This window comes from Abrus precatorius, unplaced genomic scaffold, assembly GCF_003935025.1.
Source record: "Abrus precatorius isolate BTA unplaced genomic scaffold, Abrus_2018 Scaffold5, whole genome shotgun sequence".
NCBI classification, from domain to species: domain Eukaryota; kingdom Viridiplantae; phylum Streptophyta; class Magnoliopsida; order Fabales; family Fabaceae; genus Abrus; species Abrus precatorius.
In genome coordinates, this window is record NW_020874395.1 from 21988613 (window position 1) to 21995071 (window position 6459).

The window sequence follows — 6459 nt, forward strand, 5'->3', positions numbered from 1 at the left end:
AAAGAAAATACAAATCCACGGTTTTGGCGCACCTGCACGAAAAGCTCGAGGTCTTTGCCAATGTGAACGAGATCTAGATTCTGGTCGAAACGGAAAACGTGAACGCGGCTGCCGGAGCTTCCGGCGTCGAAGATGACGGCGAAGGAGGTGGAAGATTTGTGATCGGGGGACACCTTGCGGTGCGTGAGGGCGTAGTCTTCGATGGACTCGTTGGAAGAGGAGGAAGGCATAACGTAGAGTAAAAGTGTGACGAGGAGGAGAGGGACCGCCACCATCAAGAACGCTCCCCGGAGCTGGTAGATCTTGTCAGTAAACGACTCCGGCGGCGGCTGGCGGCCGGGGCGTTTCAGCATTTTGGTGGATTCGAGTTCCAGCTCGGCGGTGCCTTGGTCTTCGAGGAGTTCGGCGGTGAAAGGCGATCGGAAGCAGATCTCGGCGGCGGCGGCGGCGAAGGGAGAGGGACGTTCAACTGCTTCTTGGACAGTTGAAGTGTTTATTGGGGAACGTGAATTGGATTGAAGAAACGACGGCGTTTTGGGACGAATGACGGTGAGAATGACGGTGAAAATGACGTTAGTGACAGTTGATTGAGTAAGGAATGAGTTTGTGGGGTTATTTTATTCTCTCAATCTGTGGGCAGTGCCGGAGTGGTACTGTGTTAGTGTTGCGTGTGTTTTGTACGCGCCTGACCGGGGTTTACGCGGAAATGGTTATACTATTACAATAATGCACTTTAAACATCCTGCTTTCGTGTTTATATCCAACATAGTATAATAACATTTCTTAAATACAAGTTTGCATATTATTTATTCCACACGTTCTCTAAACTTATTAACCAAACTTAAAAAAAAATCAGAAGAACATTGTGTAAGTCTCCGATCTCTCTTCTCTTCTTCTTTTTTCTCCTCCTCCTCTCCTGCGGCCTATTCTTAAGTATTTGAGTGTTGTTTCTCTTTTGAGCGTGATACTGTGTCACTTTATCTCTTTTACTTCTCCTCTCACGCATTCTCTGCGGTTTCTTCTTCTTCTTTTCTTTTTCTTCTTCTTCTTCTTTTTCGTCCTCCTCCTTTCCTACAGCCTGGGTATTTGGGTGTTGTCTCTCATTTGAGCGTAATATTGTATCACTTCGTCTCTCCCACTTGTTCTCTGTGGGTTCTTCTTCTTCTAAAACAAATCCAAAAAACAAATATTTGAAGAGCGAAGATACGTTGTTACTGTCCTTCTACAACCAAAAAAAAAACATCAATATCATACCAGAATTGACTATTTTCTTCTTTCATCCTACAAAAATAATCCACCAATGCTTTTGAATCTCCTTCCTTGGCAATCAAACGTCTTTCTTTGTTAATGTAGTTTCTCACATCCTTTTCTACAAATTTCAAATTATCATGTCCACCAACATCATGAACAAGAGTTTGAAAAATCTTGTTTATCCTCACCCCTACCTCACTGTGTAAATTAAGAGTTCTTCTCACATGCATGCTAATATTCTTTTTTTTTTTTTAAACATTCTAGCCTTTGAAGGACTCAATCCATAAGAATGTTGTAGAACAACTATTTTTATAGACCATTTTTTGAATCCCCCTTTCTTTATTGTGATCTTTGCTTCACATTTGGCAGCTATTCTGGGAAGTGTCTTCAAAGTTGTTGGTACCTTTGAAGAGCTCTTTCCTTCTCGTATGCATGCAAGTATCAAATAATTCAACTCTCCATCAAGGCCTTTTTTTGAATTTTTAATCTTCCATCCAAAACCCACTTTAGTTGAATAGTTCTTGTAAATACTTTAATAGCTTCAACATCATCAAACTCCATTCCAACACTTAGCTCAACTATGTCAGAGTTATCTGTTACTTTTACAACTGTTGTTGCACTGAAAGTAAACTGACTAGCAAGTGTACTAGTGTTGTTGTAGCAAGTTATAAAAAATCTTAGAATCAAATTGAGTTCCAAGTATCGTCCTCAGGGAATAAAGTTCTCAATTACCACATCACAAGATCACAATTAGTTGAGCTTTACAAATTTTAGATGGATTTGGTATGAATGTATCAAAAATGAAATTAGAAAGTAAAACAGAACAGTTAGTACAAAAGTGTATAGTAAACAGATGTAGAAAGAGTAGTTAGGAAATTGTTTCACCAAAACTTCAACATTGAATCAATAAAGTTCTGAACTTTCAAGCATTTAGATAGAATGACAATCAGTTTCACTTTATATTAATCAAAGGACAATCCCTTGCCTCAATGAATCTAGCATCTAATCAAATCAGTCTAATCCCTTAAATCTAATCCAATCAAATGTTGCATTAAGTTTGAGAAACCAAAAGATTGCAAGATTAAGATATCTTATCCCTAAGAAACCAATAACCTTGGCAATTAATTTAGATCTGAGAAACAAATTCAATTCCCATTGATAAGAGTTCCTCTATGATTAGTTGATCAAATTTCCATTCAAACACTACTTTAACAGCAGAATCAATCACTCAATCCAATCCAAAACTCAAAGTTCAGATCCAAGATCAATTCAACATTTCCATTTCAGATTCACAGTTCCTAACCATAAAGAGTTTAAGCAAACATTACAAAAAGAGAAGAGAAGAGAAGAGGAGAGGAGAAGAGAATGAACAAAGAAGAAACATTTTCAAGCCAATCTCCAATTTGATTCCTCAAGAAATGAAGCTTGGTGTTCGTCCTCAATCTCTCTGTCTGACTCTCTCAACAACAAAAACAAATGAAAAATGAACAAAAACTACTAAATTCCTGAGCTAATTTCCTTTTATAGAATTCCCACTCTGCTGGCGTGATCACTTTTGCCAGCAATAGTAATCACGCTGAGGCTAATTCTTCATTTCCACTTGCGCGTGTTCACTTTTGCTGGTGATAGTAGCCATGCGCACTTCAAAGTGTTCACTTTTGTTGAAAATTGTAGCCACGTAGAAGCTTCCCTTACTGATGTCATGCGCATGTTCACTTCTGCTAGAAATAGTGAACACGCAGAAGCTACCTTCTTGCGCGTGTTCACTTTTGTAGATAATAGTGAACACGGGCAACTACTCTTCTTGGAGGACTCTCTAGAATGCTCACTTTTTCCAGAAAAAGTGATTACGCAGAAGCTCTTCTTATTGCAACCTCTCTGGAACGATCACTTTTGCCAGCAAAAGTGATTACGCATAAGCTCTTCTTCATTTTATGGTTCTGGAGTGATCACTTTCACTAGCGAAAGTAATCACTCAGAGGCTGTTCTTCAATTATCAACTTCTTTCCTCCAATTTTTGCTACTTTTCTTATATTTTTCCTTTGATCATCCAATCCTCATGAACTTAGCTCAGAATTCCCTACAAAAGCATACTTGAAATGTCACTTTTTACATAGAAAATCAATGAATTTTAAAATAACTATGTTTAAAAGTGACATGCAACATTTTATTATTTTTTTAAGGGTTTTCTACTATTTCTAGCATGTTTTCTTTATTAATTGCACTAAAAACTATTGTAAAATACTAGTAAAATATGGATTCATCACTACCCCAAGCTTGAATTTTTGCTTGTCCTTAAGCAAATTAGAACATATCAATGGTGTAAATTCTTATTAATTGGAATCCAAAAACTTTTTATTTTTTTCAAAAAAATTCAGATTAAAAACCTATTTTACTTCAATGCATTCTAATTGTTTTCTCACTAAGTCATTCACCAATTCTTCATCATGATAGTCACACTTGACTTATCTGTTTGTTGCATAATCTCATTCATTTCAATCAAGCAAATCATTAAAGCTACATGCAAACAGAGTTGAGAAATATTATCACAGCTCTCAGAAAGTGTTTCTCTAACTCAATCAGTGTTTAAGCTTGTGTTTGCTCTCAGCATCACCAAATTCATCAAACTCTGCCATAAGCTTGCCTATATTCTCTACCTCCTTTGCAAATTTTCAATTAATCACATATCAAGAGGACTTTTTAGGTAATAATAAGGCTCAGGGACAGCTATGATTTCAATGAATTCAGGATATCAATGAAGCTAATTTCAAACAGAAAAAGATGCAAATTGAGTAGAGAAGCTTTTAAACTTAGTAAGGGCTGCATCAACTGTTTCTATTCTTAATCAACTTTCAATCATAGTTTAAATTTTTACAGAATTATCTACCAATTTCCTTTTCCTTTTTAATTTGCTTATTTCTTTTTATTTCTTTTTCATTTTTCTATTTTTACTTGCAGCTTTTTACTTCTTTTTCATATTTTCTCTGCATGACTTTTTCTAACTTTCTTAATTCATTTCAATCCTTTTCTCAATCCTTTTCTACCCCAAACTTAGAACATTACTTGTCCTCAAGTAATGCATTAGAAACATGATGTTACCCCAAACTTAGTTTTAAAACTTATCTTTGATTCAACTCAATTTGCCTCTTTTCTATTTGAATAGGTAAAATGGTTTTTCTAGAAAAGCTTGTATTGAGGTTAATCAAAGAAAGGTTATCAGCTCAAAGGGGCTAACTAGGACATTCAAGAATGATAGACAGTCTATTTGGCTCACTTGGTAAATCTGAATAATGGCCTCCATCCTTTATGTGATTAGTGCAAACAGCATATTCAGTTAAGAAACAAAGCAAGTTCTAGAGAGTGAATCAGAATTTGAGATCAGTCACTCATCAATGAATGAAAAGGCTCAAGTCTCACCAAGGAAGTAAATGGATAATATTCATTAATTCAGTTCACTATTTACTTCAAGAATTTGCATGAATAAAATGGCAAGACTGCTTTATTTTTTAAAAATACAAGTATGACAATCATGTTAAGAATGGGAAAAACAACTTATGTAATTCAACAATCAGAATTTCAATCAAGTGAAAATCAAGTTTATTTATCAAGAAAACAAAATCTAATGCAGTTTAATATTTTTCTAACTTGTGAATATTTTATGCAAAATGTAAGTTGTACACATGAAAATAGAGGTACAAAATTAAACCCCCATTTCATGGTAGCTGTGCATATTTCAATCATTCCATGCGCTCCTTGTTCAGAGTTTGAGAGCATGGTCTGCACAAAAACATCACAAGTTGTTTATCAATTATCAGATAAAAATTCAATAAAATTCAAAGCTAGTAGATATTTAAAACAGAATTGTTCATAACCAAAATAAAACTAAAATGTAATTACAACACTCAAAAGTCTGAAATTCTAATTACAATCTTTTTACAAAAATTAAACTAATGACAGAAATTTAAATTCCTAATCTACTCTTCATCTTCATCCTCATCCTCACCTTCCAAATCATCATCTTCTTCATCATCTTCTTCCTCTTCTGCAGCAGCTACTGGTGGAGGAAAATGAGTTCTATAGATGGGGAGGTCTTTGAAGACAGTTGACCTCAGGCATTGGGCATTCTCTACTTGATCTGGAGTGTGGTACAATTCTTCTTTGGTCATGCCCATCTTTTGACCAATGTTCATGAGAACACCTTCCAGAAGCATGATGCCAGCCTTTAGACTGTTGTGCAACTCATTCTGCCTCTCAGCTAAGGAGTTTTGTCTTTCAGTCATGAAGGTTATCTTCTCCTTCATTGTGGTTGGATTCTCTCTTTTATACTGGGAGGGAATTGGTGCTACTGATGTGTAAGAGACAGTAGCATAAATCTCCTTCACCATAGCTATTGTAATTGGAGGTGCAGCTTTAATTTTGATTTGATAATCTCCAATTTCAATACTTGCATCCTCACAAAGAACTGTTATTAACGAAGGGAAAGCTAAAGAATCTTTGTTCCTCTTAAGGATGTCCAGAATGCATCCACTAATCACTTCTCCTACATCTATATAAAAATCATTAACTATAACATATAGGAGTTCAACTCTCTTCACTGCTAAAGTGGAGCTATTCCTAACAGGCATGAATGAACTCAAAATAAATGTGCTCCACACTTTTGCAAAGGGCAAAAGGTTCTTGGTTGTGATGCATTTGGGCTTTTCTGATAGATTCAGCTCCCAAGTAGTCCCTGGTTTCCCAATCCTCTCAAGGACTTGAACATAGTCCTTATCTTCAGCATCCCTGAACGCTTTAAAGTCTTGTTGTCTAGGTTGTTTTTGAGTCTTAATGTTAAGGACTCTATTGATGTTAGCAGCAAAAAAATCAACTGTTGTCCCCTTGACCATTGAATGGTATTTAGGCAGCTGATCTCCCTTAAATCTCATGGCGTTGGCATAAAATTCCTGTGTAATGTCTCTCCAGCCAATGCCAGCCATCATGCAGAAGGATTCCCATTCTCTTTTCTGAATTTCCTCCTTGTATTATGGATAATGGTCTTCAGCTATCTCAATTGCTCTATCTTGGACAATCTTTCTTCTCAAGATATTAGCTCTGAAATAATTCTCATGAGCTATGCTCCTGAACCTTGGATCATGTTGAGGGTTTGGCCTTGATGAAGAGGCTCCTGCTAATCTTCCTCTCTTTGTTCTAGGAGTACCTCTAGAAGAG